The sequence below is a fragment of the Bombina bombina genome, chromosome 2 (genome assembly GCF_027579735.1).
Source record: "Bombina bombina isolate aBomBom1 chromosome 2, aBomBom1.pri, whole genome shotgun sequence".
Taxonomy (NCBI): domain Eukaryota; kingdom Metazoa; phylum Chordata; class Amphibia; order Anura; family Bombinatoridae; genus Bombina; species Bombina bombina.
Genome location: NC_069500.1, coordinates 1,063,884,205 through 1,063,900,925, shown reverse-complemented (window position 1 = coordinate 1,063,900,925; position 16,721 = coordinate 1,063,884,205). Strand labels below are relative to the sequence as shown.

The 16,721-nt window shown below is 37.1% G+C and overlaps 1 protein-coding gene and 1 long non-coding RNA gene across 3 annotated transcripts in view; both read right to left on the bottom strand.

Moving 5' to 3' along the window:
* LOC128650033 (microsomal glutathione S-transferase 2-like) overlaps positions 1-16,721 on the bottom strand; it is a 141,611-nt gene that overhangs the window by 85,262 nt on the left and 39,628 nt on the right. The gene's annotated exons all lie outside the window — the stretch shown is intronic.
* Positions 12,835-16,721, bottom strand: part of LOC128650034 (uncharacterized) — a 33,830-nt gene continuing 29,943 nt past the window's right edge. Inside the window, exon 2 of the long non-coding RNA XR_008400714.1 lies at positions 12,835-12,914. This is a non-coding gene — a long non-coding RNA (uncharacterized LOC128650034). The remainder of the gene's footprint in view (positions 12,915-16,721) is intronic.

The following is a 16,721-nucleotide window of genomic DNA, read 5'->3' as shown; positions in this document are numbered from 1 at the left end:
AGCTTCCTGATATACAGACTTTTAGATCACTACACAGGACTGTATACAATCTCTGAGGCTCTGATTACCAACAGATCCCTCAGAGCTCACTTTGCTATTTATATTATGCGTCATTTGTTGAAGTGATTACCCTGTGAAGTAACTCTGTATACTGAAACGGCTTATTGTCCTGATTTGCAGCACCTGAGAATCAGACTTCAAGTATAACCTAGCTGCATTCTTTTCCCTTTACTGACTCAAGGCTCCCATATACAACAGCTACCTGTTTTCTCTCCCTCATTTCCCGTCGGCCCTCATTGCCTACGGGTCATACCCTAAACTCCTTTTTCCTTACTCGCTAGGCAGAGAGCCACTTCCCCAGGAGAGAGACAGTCAGCTATCAGCCTATAAGTGTTTTAACAAAGGAGGAGGAAAAGAGTGAAAAAGAGGGGGGAAGAGGAGAGGAGGATAGGAAAAGAGAAAGGGAAACTTTTAGGACAAATCCTTGACTTAAATCTATTCATCTGCAACATGCACGGCTAGGTATCCCTTGCAGGGGGGTGCTGGATTTGATTTTGCCGCTATTGACCCTAACTTGGAGCTTCGCCCACCTAGGCCTAGAGAGTAGGTGTTGGTGACTATTGTTTGCTACACAAAGTATGGCACACTCACAAAAGGAAAAAGCAGAAACATAGTGGCCTCCCAAAACGGACTCTCTCAGACCATTTTTCCAATAAAAATTCATACGAACAAGATATGTGGGACGACGACTTGAGGGACTCAATTGTATCCTCTAAAGGCCCATCTAGGGCCCTAACTCATTCTAATGAGAGACCTGCCCACACTTCCACATCCATTTTAGAATCCATTAAAGAGATATCGAACAAGATGGACTCCCATTATTCTTCTTTAAAATAAGAGCTCAAGATATCAGTCACTGAACTTAAGAGAGACATCTCCTCGCTTGGCAAGAGAACAGAAATGCTGGAAAAGAAACAGGAGGACCTACACTTAGATCACGCCAATCTTCTTGCCTACACCCAATCTCTTGCTGAGATGATCACAGATCTAGAGTCCAAGATAGCGGACTAAGAGGACAGGTCACGCCGTAACAATATTAGAATAAGAGGCATCCCAGAAGAGATTAGCGCTGCTGACCTTCCTAAACATCTCCTGGCTCTATTTACAGAACTTTTGGGTGCTACGCAAATTCAGGAAAACCTTATTGACAGGGCTCACCGAGCTCTCAGACCAAGAAATTCCCCTTCAGGTTCGTCAAGAGACGTTATTGTTTGTCTACATTATTATACATTTAAAGAGAGAATCCTTAGAGCATCCTTCCAGAACAAGAACTTGAAAGATCATTTTCAGGCTGTACAGATATTCCCAGACTTATCTTCTCACACCTTATCCAGAAGACAGCTATTTCAACAAGTCACTCAATGCCTCCACAACAATAACATTAAATACAGATGGGGATTTCCAGTTAAGCTCTTTTTTCAATTCGAAGATTCTTCCTACGCCATCACAACCCCAGAACAGGGACTCAAGTTACTACAATGATTGAAGCTGCTGCACCAGACCAATCAACCTAACTCTACCCTTGAAAAGCCAGAGAAACTCAACGCTACAGCCCCTACTTGGCGCCCAACTCGAGACAAATCAAATTTTTCAAACAGCTACTGGACTCAGTGTCAGCGGTTAAACAGGGAGAATTAGTAGTGGGAGGGGATTTTAATTTAATTTGTGACTCTTCCTTAGACAGAGCTGGCCCTAAGATATCCCTAACTGAAAGAACGTTACAGCCCCTCTCAGTCGCCTTCCAAAATTTATTCAAACAATATGATTTATATGATGTGTGGAGAGCCCTTCACCCAAGAGTCCGGGAATTCACTTTTTACTCCGCTCCGCATAAATCCTACACTCGGATTGATTTTTTCTTCCTAGGGGCTCGCACCCTAGAAGTCGTCATGGAGGCAAAAACCTTGTCTATATCTTGGTCTGATCACGATTCCCTTTCTATAACTCTAGGCATGCAATCTCCTCACATTCCTATGTCTATGTGGCATCTTAAAGATTTCCTTGTTACTAACCCTATACTTAAAATAGAAACACAAGATATCATTTCTGACTTCCTAGCTATGAATGACACTCCACCTCTTTCAGCTGAGGTTCTATGGGCCACTCTGAAGGCATATCTCAGAGGACATTATATTGCAAAAGCTTCTCAAATGAAGAAAATGCAAGGAGCTTCCTTGGAGTCCCTCAACTGCCAACTCAGATCTTTGAAAAGCAAGCTGTTTCTTATACTGTACCTTTAAATGCCCAAATCACTGACATCTCTAAACAGATAAGAATATTAGAGGTTAATAAAAATCAAACCAACTTAGAAAAGCTTAAGCAAATATACTACTACAAAAGCAACAAAGCCTCTTCACTATTAGCAAAGAAATTAAGGAATAGAACAGCTCAAGCTAACATTACCAATCTTCACTCAAGCAGTGGTCTGGAGACCTCCCCGAGAGCAATAGGGGAAATTTTTAGAGACTTTTACTATAAACTTTATAATTTAAAGTCTTCCGACCCTGCCCAATTACTCCCCACGGACAACATTAGCTTATTTTTACAATCCCTGAACCTCCCACAACTTGACCCGAAATATAAACCCGTTCTTATCTCCCCAATCTCACTTGAAGAAGTGGCTTCACTGGTCAATTCTACAAGACCCATGACTCCCTGATCTCCCCTATCCTCTGTAGAGCTTTCAATGGAGTTAAAAATAAAGGACACTTTCGGAAAGAGTTCCTAGAGGCCACGATCACAACCATACTCAAACCTGGTAAGAGTGCGGTAGCTATCGTCCGATCTCCTTGCTCAATATAGACACTAAACTCTATGCCAAGATCATCGTGAATCGCCTAGCCAAAATTATTTCCACTTTGGTCCATCCAGACCAAGTGGGTTTTATCCCCCAAAGAGAGGGCCCGGATGCAACAAGATGAGTACTTGGCATTCTGGTTGAAGGGGCAAGGAGGGAGACGCCTATGCTCACCCTGCATTAGATGCTGAGAAAGCCTTTGACAGGGTGAGATGGGAATACTTATGGGAAACCCTGCGAACCTTTAAGTTACCAGATGAATTTATATGATCGGTACAGGCTCTATATTCCAATCCAGTAGCCAAAGTCAGGGGAGTTGGCTTTCAGTCTAGCTGTTTTGAAATTTCCAAACGGGACGAGACAGGGTTGCCCCCTCTCCCCACTCTTATTCGCTCTTTCCATAGAACCTGTAGCGCAAGCTATTAGGGCTGACCCAGATATTACAGGCTTTCCTATTCTGATGTCTCAACATAAAATCACCTTATACGCGGATGATGTCACGCTCCTCCTTACTAATCCGTCTACTTCCCTTCGGCCGTTTTTAGACTACTCACCCATTTTAACGCCCCGAGCCATTATAAACTCAACATATCTAAGACAGAAGCTCTGCACATTAATATACCGCCACGTGAGTTGACGTCTTTACAGAGAAAATTCCAGTTTCAATGGTCACCTAATTCCATTAAGCTCTTAGGTATATATCTCAGTCCATCCACAACCACAGTCATCACTAAGAACTACACGGATAGACTGCCAGAATGGAGGAAACTTCTAGACTCATGGGAATACTGTGAAATCTCCTGGACAGGTAGGATCGTTGCCATTAAAATGTCTTTAATATACCCAAAATAACCTATCTGTTCCGATCTCTTCCGATCAATTTTCCTAGGCCCATTCTCAATAAGTTACAGAGCCTAATCACTAGCTATGTATGGAAGGATAGAAGACCTAGGACCTCCAGACAGAGGGCTTGTAACAAAGGTGGGCTCAGCTTACCAAATATTATTCTTTACTATCAAGCCGCCCGGATGACCCATCTGATGAGTTGGGGTCATACTGATAGTCTTTCCTCTTGGAAGGATGTCGAACAATCTCTCCTCCCACCAGGTTTACGCTTAGTAGACTTACCTTGGATTCCATCTCACTGTCGGAAAAATCTTTACATTAGCCATCCAGTGATTATGGACACCCTACATTTTTGGGAACAAATTAGGCATCTACCTACTATTGCCCCTCACCCATCCCCGAGACAAACAATCGCTAGTGCTCTTTTTTGTCTCCCAGATTCTCATATCTCCAGTTGGAAAAATTTCGATGCTACTTATATCTCGGATTTATACGATCACACAAATACATTATCTTATAATACAGTTTGTGGTAAATTACACACTCCAATGACACTGAGATTTGAAACCTTTCAGCTTTGCTCAATGGTCCGAGCGTGGAGATTCCCAAAGATGATTCCCAAAGATGAACCTCAGAACTGTTACGGGATGGGAGCAGAGATGGTCACAAACTCACAAGCTTAAAGGGACACTTTCCTTCCACTATGACATTTTACTTAACCCCTTAACATAAATTCTCTCAACATGTAGCTTGGGAGAGGGAACTGAATTTCACCGCTGACACTGACTCTTGGTATAAAGAACTAATATTCACTAAAAAGCTGCTTCACTGTATGACACTGTGGGAACTGCATTATAAGATTACGGTCCGTTGGCATTTAGTCCCCGCCGCTCTCCACAAGATCTACAGCACCCCCCCCCCCCCACTTGCTGGAGGGGCTGTGGCCAATTAGGAACTCAAGCCCATATTTGGTGGTTTTGCCCTAAAATTACACCAGTATGGACACAGCTCTTTGGCATTTTAAATTATTTAAATATCACTCCCTCACTTAGTCCACAAACATGTCTTCTTCACTTAGATTTTCCGACATTACCCCCGCTCAAAAATCTCTAATCACCTACATACTTATGTCTACAAAACTAGCAATAGTGAAAGCGGGGAAACTGTTATCACCCCCTTCATAACACAGATTATCACAACAGTAAACTTCCTTCTAAGAATGGAATCATACTCCTATTCAATATTAGACAAAATGGACACCTATTATGAGACTTGGACACCCTGGATCGAGAAATTTCCCCCCTGAAACTAGTAAATATACACCACTATTACCCCCCCCCCCTCTTTCCCACCTACCTTCCTTCTCCTTTGGATCTAATAAACTATGAGAGATATTGATTTTTAAGATGTAAAACAGAAAATGAGAAAAGTCAGGTTGGAAATGAGATATACTTGTTATACCGGTACCAAGAAACCTAAGATATTTGTCTCATTGCTTTCTCCTACTTATCATATGTTTAGGTTGTTAAAAGCCTTTAATTATTCTATGTTATATTTTATTTAACAATCTCACTTCCAACTGTTCCACATGTATAACCATCGTAGCATGATTAGTGGTACCTTTTGTACACGCTTGATTCCCTATGTATGTCGATTTGTTGTTTTTAGTTTTTTTGTTTTTATTGAGTTATCTCAATAAAAAATCATTTAACCCCTTAACGACATGCGTCGTACAGGGTACGTCGCACACAACCTGGTCTTTAAAGACCAGCGACGTACCCTGTACGATGTTGGGGTTGAAAGCGGCTGGAAGCGATCCTGATCGCTTCCAGACGCTTTCCGGTTATTGCAGTGATGCCTCGATATCGAGGCATCACTGCAATAACATTTTACCCCATCCGATGCAGAGAGAGCCACTCTGTGGCCCTCTCTGCACCGGACATCGATGGCCCGCAATCGTTGGTGGGTGGGAGCCGACATGGGAGGTGGGTGGGCGGCCATCGGTGGATTATTGTGCAGAGGTGGGCTGGATCGTGGGCGGGATCGTGGGCGGGATCGCTGGGGGCGTGCACAGACGCGCACACGTGCACGGGGGAGGCGGGCGGGCGCGTGCACGGGGAGGGAGTGGGTGGGAACCATTACACTATGGAACAGATTTAGTTTAAATTTAGAGGGAGAGAGGGGGGGATATAAAATTTAATATAGATAATTGAAGCGATCTGGGAGGGGGTGGGGGTTTAGTCTTGGTGGGTGGAAGCTACACTACAGAAAAGTGGGGGGGGGAATAAAATTTTTTTTTTGTAAACTGGGTACTGGCAGACAGCTGCCAGTACCCAAGATGGCCCCCAATAATGTAGAGGGGGGACTTTCTGCCAGTACTTAAGATGGCGGGGACAATTGTGGGGTGGGGGAGGGAAGAGAGCTGTTTGGGAGGGATCAGGGGGTGTGATGTGTTAGGTGGGAGGCAGATCTCTACACTAAAGCTAACATTAACCCTGCAAGTTCCCTACAAGATCCTTAATTAACCCCTTCACTGCTAGACATAATACACGTGTGATGTGCAGCAGCATTTAGCAGCCTTCTAATTACCAAAAAGCATCGCCAAAACCATATATGTCTGCTATTTCTGAACAAAGGGGATCCCAGAGAAGCATTTACAACCATTTATGTCATAATTGCATAAGTTGTTTGTAAATAATTTCTGTGAGAAACCTAAAATTGCGAAAAAATTTAAGTTTTTTTAAAATTTGATCGCATTTGGCGGTGAAATGGTGGCATTAAATATACCAAAATGGGTATATATGTAACTAGCGCTCATTTTGAAAAAAAGTGGTTTTGAAATAGCAAAGTGCTACTTGTATTTATTGCCCTATAACTTGCAAAAAAAAAACATGTTAACATTGGGTATTTCTAAACTCAGGACAAAATTTAGAAACTATTTAGCATGGTTGTTTTTTGGTGGTTGTAGATGTGTAACAGGTTTTGGGGGTCAAAATTGGAAAAAGTGTGTTTTTTTCCATTTTTTCCTTATATTTTATAATTTTTTTAATAATAAATTATAAGATATGATGAAAATAATGTTATCTTTAGAAAGTCCATTTAGTGGCGAGAAAAACGGAATATAATATGTGTGGGTACAGTAAATGAGTAAGAGGAAAATTACAGCTAAACACAAACACCGCAGAAATGTAAAAATAGCCCTGGTCTTTAAGGGAAAGAAATTGAAAAATGGCCTTGGTCCTTAAGGGGTTAAAAAAAAAAATTTTAAAAAAATAACACACAATCGGTTATTACTACAACTACTCATATAAATAGGGGGAGGGATAGGACTAAAGCCAGGTGACTGGCATTCCCGCTATTCTTCCTATAAGATTTAAAAATTTGCTTTGTAACATTGAACAAATTATTATACTAAAAGCTAATTGTGGTATAATTGTGTTGGGGTAGGAAGGAACAGCATAACATACTGTATATAGACCTGGAGTTCAACTGCTGTGGAAGTGAATATTCCAGATATGTTCCATAATAAATATGAATATTCAGTATACTACAGGGGGTGTCTGAAGGTTTTAAGGAAGCGCTAGACATTTCTTTGTGCATATGTTTCCTTAGCTGAAAAACTGGGACTTGTGAGAAAATCCCTTATGTGAGCAAATCTTAGAAATGATTTAATACACTCCATTGATGGAAGAATTTGTGTATAAATTTATAAATAGGAAGATACACCTATATTATGCTATTTGTGAGACTTGGAGGCACGTTATGGGATCAAAATAAGAGGGAGGAAGAATCAGACCAGCTTGTATTTCATTTGTGCTAATATAAAAGACAGAACCACTGCTGAGAAAGGATGTTAAAAGGTTGAGGGATAATGGAATTATTGAATTTAATCAGTTTGATTTAGCTTTTTATTTTATTTGTACCTTTGGATATCATACTGACAGTGTTTTCTGCTCTGCAAGTTATAGTCTACATGTTTATTGTTTATTGTTATTTTTTTTTAATGATAACTGTAGTGAGTACATCAACTTTGTTCCTACAGACATTTATTGAAGAGATATTTCTATTGACTACGAACACAAGCTCTGTCATTATATTTATTCCATTGTTGTACAACTATATATTGAATACTTTTAAATCTAAATTTAAACAGTTCTGTTTAATTGTGGGCTCTATTCAAATCAGTTAAAACATTGTATAGTAGCTGTTTTGTTTAAAAACATCTTTCCAATTTGCTTCTTTTTTCAAATTTGCTTAATTCTCTTGATATCCTTTGTTGAAGGAGCAATAATGCACTACTGGTAGCCAACTAAAATCCATTGACAAGTGGCATATATGTGCAGCCACCAATTAGCAGCTTCTGAGCTTACCTAGGTATACTATTTTACAAACAATACAAAGAGAACAAAACTAATTAAATAGAAATACATTGGAACTTTAAAATCAACCAATAGAAGGAGTTCTATTTTTTTTTTAATCAACCAATAGAAAAAAAATATTCTATTATGTTTATTTTCATTTTGTGTAAGATTTTTTGTTGTTTATTTTATTGGCTATTTGTGTGATGGTTTTATTTTGTTGTTTATGTTATGTTATGTTTGTTTTATGTAATGGGGTGTAATGGTGTTGTTTTTGCTGTTTATTTTAATTGTTATTTTGTGTAAAGGTTTTTTGTTGTTCTTTATTTTGTGGAATGGGTTTATTTTATTTTCTAAGGGGTTAATAGTGTAGAGGGGTTAGGCTGTTTAAGGGATTAGTGTAGATGGGTTATGTTGTGTTGGGGCTTATGTTGCATAAGGGGTTAATAGTGTAGAGGGGTTAGATTGCTTAAAGGGGTTAACAGTAAAGAGGGGTTAGGCTGTGTTGGGGGTTATGTTGCTTAAGGGGTAAATAGCATAGAGGAGATTGGTTGGTTTGGGGTTATGAGCTTAAGAGGTTAATAATGTAGAGGGGTTAAGTTGCATTGGGGTTTATGTTGCTTAAGGGGTTAATAGTGTAGCAGTTTTAGGCCAGATTACAAGTGGAGGGCTAATAGTTGCGTGCAAATGATCAGAGGTTTATCACAGGTGTTTGCGTGCATCAGGTTTTTCGCTCGTATTACACGTTTAAAGTAAATGCAATCGCTTGAACGCAATTGAAGTTAACGCATGTCGGGTTAGCGTGTCCTCAGAACTCTGGTCAACTGTTTTATGAAACAAAAAAGTGTTACAAAACACCTAAAAAATACATTACAAAGTACAGTTACACTCATAATAACACCATCTAAAATAAATTATTAAAAAGAAAATTTTGCACACAAAAGTTATAAGGGCTCAAATATACGAGGTCTCAGATGTTAGAAAAAAAAAAGGCAGGCAAAGGGCGTTTTGACATAGAAATACATAGATAAACATGTCTAAAGATGCATATTTATGTATACATATATACATTTCTATATATGTATACAATGATGTATTTATATTTGTATATATGTATTTACAGACATATATACACATATAAACGCATAAATACATATGTAAACATATATAGACATATATATAAGTACATTGGAGCCCTTTCCAGTAAAGTGGATGAAAACATGTAAAAGCATATTTATGCAATATTCATATTTAATAAAGTCTTATACTGTGTGATTACTTTAATATTTGACATTCCAATGTTCTGCAGATAGCAGAATATGTGCTATGTATTTCTAAATTGAGAATCATATATATATATATATATATATATATATATATACACATACACAGTATGTATAATTCTTCCATTGCTGCTTTTTATCTTAGTTGAGAGCTTGTGAGTGAGTGCTGGACTTTTTCTGTGTGTTTATATTAAAAAATATTATTTTTTGTAATTTTCCTTGTTTGGGCCTTGCACCCAGGCCTGACTGGGGTTGACTGCCTGTGGCTCTGGTAACAGTGCAGCTTCCTGAGAGTGCTGGTTTGCACCCAGGGCTGTGCATGTTGCAGGGTCATAGGATGTGTACCCGGTCCAGCCTGAGAGTGCTGACCCCACCCATGTTTTGTATATATATATATATATATATATATATATATATATATATATATATATATATATTTGTGCAAAAAATCATAAGATATATTATAGAAATATGTATTTATGAATGAATAGAACATATTCTTCTATCTGAAGAACATTGTAATGTGAAATATTCCTATTTTCATGTCGGGTTAGAACTCTTTAGAATATGTGATCGGGTTTGCGTGAGAGTAGGGTGTTTTTTTCCACTAGCTCTCATGTGAAAGTGCTAAGGCGGGACAGCCTTGGTAAAGTATTTATTTTACAAGCATTTAACCCCTTATAATCAGAGTGCAGTTGTTTATAACATTTGTGTTAAAAAGCCTTCATAAAAATGTTATATAATTATACTGAACACAATATTTATTTATACTTTTGATTTCTGAGTGGCAGAAAATTGTGGTAAAAAATTAGAGTGTACTGACAGCATTAACAAAATGCCTGCATTTTTTTGATCACCTTTTTAAGCCATCTCTCTCCATCTTATCTTTAAAAAAAAAGCCATGTGTCTATTAGGATACTAATAGTATTTTAAAAATTACTTTAGGGACATAATTTACTATTTTAACTACTTATGTAGGGACAATACTTTTTTTTTTTTAATCATAACATGTTTATTTATTATTTATAAAACAGAAAATTAGAAGTGCTTGCATCTTTTTGTTATTAAAGTGAATCATGTCCTTTGCTAATTGGGTAGTAGGAGACAATAAATTAGCTAAAGGCCTAGGTTTCTCTGAAAGTGCGATAAACTAAAAAAAAATATTCTATTAAGCATACAAATGTAGAGATTTTTCCTTGTTGTGTATGTCTGAGTGTGTGTCTTTGAATGTTTCTGTTTGTGTGCGTCTGAGGGTTTCTGCAGACTTTTAAGTATTCAACAATTGAATCTCTATTGGGTTCATATATGTAATTATCTGGGTGTGATACTAGCCAGTGCCTCACCAACCACTGACCTCACCGCACATCACTGGAGTCTTGTATACAAAGCAGTGCACATATATATATATATATATATATATATATATATTCATATTTAGTAACAGAGTGTAGATTAAAAAGAGAAAACCTGTTAAGAAAATGGAAAATACAGGTGAAACTAATAGCATTCTTATGTTATTGATGAGAGTATTTACGGAATTTGGAATGTAGACGATTGGGACTTACTCTCCCTCTTAAAAGTTGGCTGTAGTTAAATTCCCCTTAACTTTACCAAAAATTTGACCTATTCAGATTTGGACAGATTATCATGATTATTTTAGGAATTATCATGTTAGTCAGTGGAGGTAGACAGATTACATAATTGTTCATCCACAACTTTTTGGGACAGGTAAACAGCTGCTGTAAGCTTGTGTAGGATATAAATTTGCAATTAAATGATTATGGCAATCTATAATAAGAAAGAGAAAGGAAAGAAGCACCTTACCAAAGCACTCACTTCATAATCTATTTGTCTGCCTGAAAGTTTAAGATATAAAACATAACTTTTAATTTAAACTAAATAAAAATAAGTAAGCAACTTACTTATACATGACAATCATAACAACATTAAAATATGAAACAGGGAGTGAACCCTGTACCCCTATGTACAGACCACAAGGAAAAGAAAAACAATCAGAGTTTGAGTGCAGTTATGGAGCAATTCGCCATGGTTGTCCCATCATACAAGTACAACCAAATCAAAAGAATCCTTATCTAGGAAAGAAGGACACAGTCCAACATTGATTAACTTTACTTGAGGTTGCAAATGTAGGATTATTAAAACTGGTTGGGTCCGAGCCTCCAAACACTGCAAAAATAACTAAAATGAACATATTATACATCTAAAGTAAATAACACATGTGGTACGCTACAAGGGGGCTTTAAATGCCTTGGTACCCTACAAGGGGGCTTTAAATGCCTTGGTACCCTACAAGGGGGCTTTAGATGTCTTTGTACGCTACAAGAGGGCTTTAGATGTCTTGGTACGCTACAAGGGGGCTTTAAAAATTTCTGGTACACTACAAAGGAGATTTAAAATGCCTTGTGGCAATCTAGCTAATTTTGCTGTAGTTAAATAAATAGTTATTTTAAGAATGTCAAATGAATATGACACAAGAAGGAGTTTGGAAATCACCTATGATTTTAGGAAGAAATCATAAGGTTGGGTTGGGAAAAGATTCTAGATCTTTGTCTCTACCCCTGACTACAGCATATCATCTATTTTTTCTCTCCAGCTATCCCAGACGCAGGCTTCCTTCCTTATATATCCCAGCACCTATTCAGGGCCACAGCATGTTGCGAGCCTGCAGCCGATAGTTAAGGTGGACAGGTTTGGTGATGTCTGCCCTTGTACGCCCAGCATTTCTTAAATTAACCCCATTGTCTCCACCCAAAGGCTTCCTCATTTATTTAACAGTAACCATAAGGAATGTATACATTTGAATATTCTCTAGATTTATTAGACTCACAGAGCACCAAACTACCTAACAAAATGTGCATAATTAAGATTGTCCCCCGCAACTATAGAAATACCCATACAACAACGCCACCACAGCACTTTAAAAAAGATAGCAACTTTTTTGTCTTATGGATAATCCTACTACTATTATATAAAATTAGATTTTATGGTCCGTTGTACTAAGTCTGTTCATGTATACTTCATTCATGTATAATGTTTGTTTTGTCATATCCTCCTTGTAACACTTTTCAATAAAATTTTGTTGAAAAAAAAAAAAAGGAAATAAAAAAAAAAAAAAAAAAAAAAAAAAAAAAGATAGCAACCCCCATTCTGAGTGATTAGAGTTCCTGTGCAAAAAGCCTTCTATGATTTTTGTCATTTAATATCCCATTTATTAATGGCTGGCAAAAGAGATACAAGGCAGTAAACTTACAGAAAGAATACAAATCAAAAGAATAAAGAACTCAGAAATAGCAAAGAACATAAAAACCATAAGACATTTCACTATTTCTCTGCATCAATATATCTGCCTCGCAATGATATTGTTTATCATTCCACTCTTCTAGTCAAGAGATTTATCATAAATACACTCATTGTAGAAAAAAGAGAAAGCTAGAGCAGACTATAGACAATGGATTGCGCTGCACAACAGTTCTTGAAAACTTATTTATTTCAACCCCATAAGTAAATGAAATTGTAAATTATATACTTTTCTGAAGGTTGAAAGTAGAACTTTTCGTACATATCAGTAGGAGGAAGGTATATCCCAGCGCCAACCAAACCTTATATGCCTGAGACAGTGGTACCTAGCTACCACTAGGTGAAGACAGAAATGTGAAAGGTGTACTCAGGCGCCAACAATACTGAGGCTAAGGTAAAAAATGAGGATTTATTACATATAATCACAAAATATACATATACATATACATATAAAGCTGCATGGATCCACGCTAAAATGGTCTAAAAAATTATTATTAAAAAACAATCTAAAAACAATCTAAAAACAATCTATCATAGATGTGAGGAACAGACTGTTAAGTGTGTCCCACTGCGGTACAATTGGTCCCTAAAAGTTACTGAGGGACTAAATTAAACTGGTGGTAGTTACATAGTGGATGTAAGTGACCTTGTGATGAATGTTAAATTGCAACAATTAAAACATAGCAAATCCTGGAGAATGTGGAAATAATAAAATAAAAAATATTGTGACAGTGTGTACGGTGCCCCTAAAAAGGGGGGGTGGGGTGCTGAAAACCTGAAAAGTTCAAAAAATGTTCCAAACAAATTCCAATGTGATTCCAAAAAAATATAAATACAAAACAATTCTGTGCTGTGTCTTAAATGTGTCCTAAATGGTTTACAGAGGTCCTGTTAATGTCCAAAAAATATAAAGTCCAAAAAATTAAAGTAGAAGTCAATTTTCTCTGTGCTTATCCGGTGTGGTATATCATTCAGTGCACACAAAAAAAAAAAAATAAAATAAAAATTATAATAAAATATAAAAATCCAACAGAAAAATAGCAAAAATTAGCAAAAGATAGCAATAAATAAAAATAATAATAACAGAAAAAAACCTGCGAAGAGAAGATGAGACACAATGTGTGAAACCTTTTCAGAAATATCCTCCTAATGAAATAGAGCTTACCAGGTCTACGCGTTTCGGCCTCTCTTAGGCCTTTATCAAGACTGAATGGTAAGCTATTGATGTTGGCCTTTTATAGGGCCTTTAGTATTGTGACCGGAAATGGAAGCAGTTAGTGACTTCCGGTTTTCGTTAACAGTTATATTTCACATTAATATTGTTAATGGTCTTATTTTATAAGTTGTGATATCCTCCTGTAAGATATTTATTTACATTACCTCTTGCTTTTTACTTTTTATCTTCACTGTTTGCTTTCAATCCTTAGCCTCTGTGTACCTAATGACGTCACTTCCGGTTTGGGTCCGTGATTTATAATTAAAACAGTTTAGCTCTTAGTTCCCCTGCTAAGGATTGCCCTCTTATTGATTACCGAGATTATTCTTCTGTTAGAATATTTGGTAAGGGGTATGTGTAATGATCGGATTACGCGAGTTACTGCGTTCCGATTTTCTAAGGATCCCATTGGTCGTGACGTCATTGGTTGGCGGTACGCGATTCTTAGCCTTCTTCCTTTTGTAAATAGTGAGGGTGTGTCCGGTCCCCTGAACTCTGATTGGGTGTCTATTTGTATACATAGTACTGGATATTCTTTTAACTCCATCGCTGTTTGCAGATGTTACTATTGTTATTGAGGGGGGATATTTATGTTCGCTCAAACAATTTCTATAGTCTGTAAACAATATATAAAGTGTTTGAGAGACCTTATATTTTAATCGAGATGTTTGACTTAGGTTGCTTTTCAAAAGCATTTTATACTGTTTGAGAATATAAAAGTGTTAATCCTTAATGAATCTTATAACATTTGTAGATGCTTTTTGCTTTTCAAATCTTTTTGTGCTATTGAAAATGTGTTAATAACTTATAACAGATAATGGGCATATCATGTTTTGTTTGTTACGTGTAAGAAATGTAATCAGAAACACTGTTAAGGGTGTATAATACATATATACTTATCCCTTACTGTGAGTGGTTTTCCAAAAATTTCTAATTATTTTAAATTGTTTTCATACATAGTATAAAATTTCTTATCGACTATAGATTGACAGCGGTTCTGTCATCTTGTCCAATTAGTTGGAGGGGGAGGAGGGGGGAGGGTAATCATTCTAAGTACTAATCATATTCTATTTTAAAAGGCAGTCAGCCAGATCTGGCTTTTAGGTCTGGCGTCTTCATCTTTATCTGGATGAAGTGTAATTTTTGGATGAAGTTAATTTTTAGTCTGGCTCCTTCATCTTATCTAGATAAAGTGTCATGCGATTATATGAAGATGAACTTACTTCTTTCTTTACTCATAATAGGATGGATATTTTTAATGTCTATATTCGGGCTGTAGGCATATACAATATGGACACTTCTACTACTGATCTTAACATTACTGGGAAGGATGAAACCTTCTATTTTTTATTTATTTATTTATAGATGATCATCATATTCCAGATTGTCTATCTTTGAATTAGGCAGCGTTTAAATTATCTATGTTTGCTTTCTTGTCTCCTTATACATAAAAATAAAATTAAAGGATAAAGATAAAAGGATAAAAATATCAGGATAAAAATATCGCTGGTGTTGTCTGGAAAGGCTACTAGGAGTATACAGTATGTTTACTTTCACCTCTGGGTAGATTGATTTGGTCCTGTGCTACACCACTGTATTTTGGTGGATATCCCAAATTACTGGGGGCTTGACAGGGAGTTTTAGAGAGAGCTGTGGGGGAGTTAAATTTGGAGGTCAGGTATCTAGCTGTCATAGTGGATACTTGTCAGTAGGACTTTCAAATTTCATTAAATCTGAGGGGGAGACTCCATTTCACCCTTGTTCCAATTTATATCTAGAGGGGAGAGTTTTTTTGAAGATTCTTGGTGAACATAATCAGATCAAATTGTATAAGTGGGAGAGATCTTCCTTATTGTTCAATCCCTTTGGGTGGAGGCAATCCAAATTAAAGATCCATCTTGACTCGGCGGTCAGTAATTTCTTTGTATAGTTTCCTCCTCTCCAGTCTTTCTGGATCTTTTGGATTCCCATAAAGGATAGTTCTTTAATATTACCTTTATGTATGGTTGAAAAATGACTGTACAGCACTGTATCCGTATTTAACTTTTCAATTAGTAGTAAATGTTCACGTATTCTATCTCTTAGAATTCTTGATGTTTGGCCTATATATTGGAGGCCACATGAACATTGTAGCATATAAACGACCCCTGCATCTTGACATCGGATTAATTCATTCACTTTGTGTTCTTCTTTGGTGATGTGACTATGGAATGTGGTGGCTTTCTTTCCACGTTTACATGCTTTGCATAGCAGGCATGGGAAAAAACCTTTTACTTCTTTCCCAAATGTATCTAAGATCCCCTGCTTCTTCTTCTTTTCTATACTTGGGGCCAGTTTACTTCGTAAATTCTTCGTCTTTCGATATACGAATTTTGGTTTTGATGGCAGTTTATCGCCTATTATGTCATCTTCTTGCAATAGTGGCCAGTGCTTTTGGAATATTCGCTCAATTATATCTTTGTTTTCACTATATTCTGTGATCATCACCACATTAAGGCGGTCATCTTCTGTTATAGATGTTTTTTCTTTGTACTTTAGAAGTTCCTTTCTTTCTATGTTTGCAACTTCTTGGATATTCTGATCTAATGCGTCTTGGTCGTACCCTCTCTCTAGAAATTTATTCTTAATGATTTCTGCCTGTTCTCCCCACTTTTCCTCTGTCGAGCAATTCTTCTTAATCCTTAATAACTGTCCTTTTGGGATGTTACTCTTCCAGCTTCTGTGGTGGCAGCTAGTACTATGTATATAATTATTGCTGTCGACACTTTTAAAATGTGTGGATGTTTCGATCTTGCCATTTCTGACTGCAATATTCAAATCCAGAAAAATCAGCTCCTTGGTAC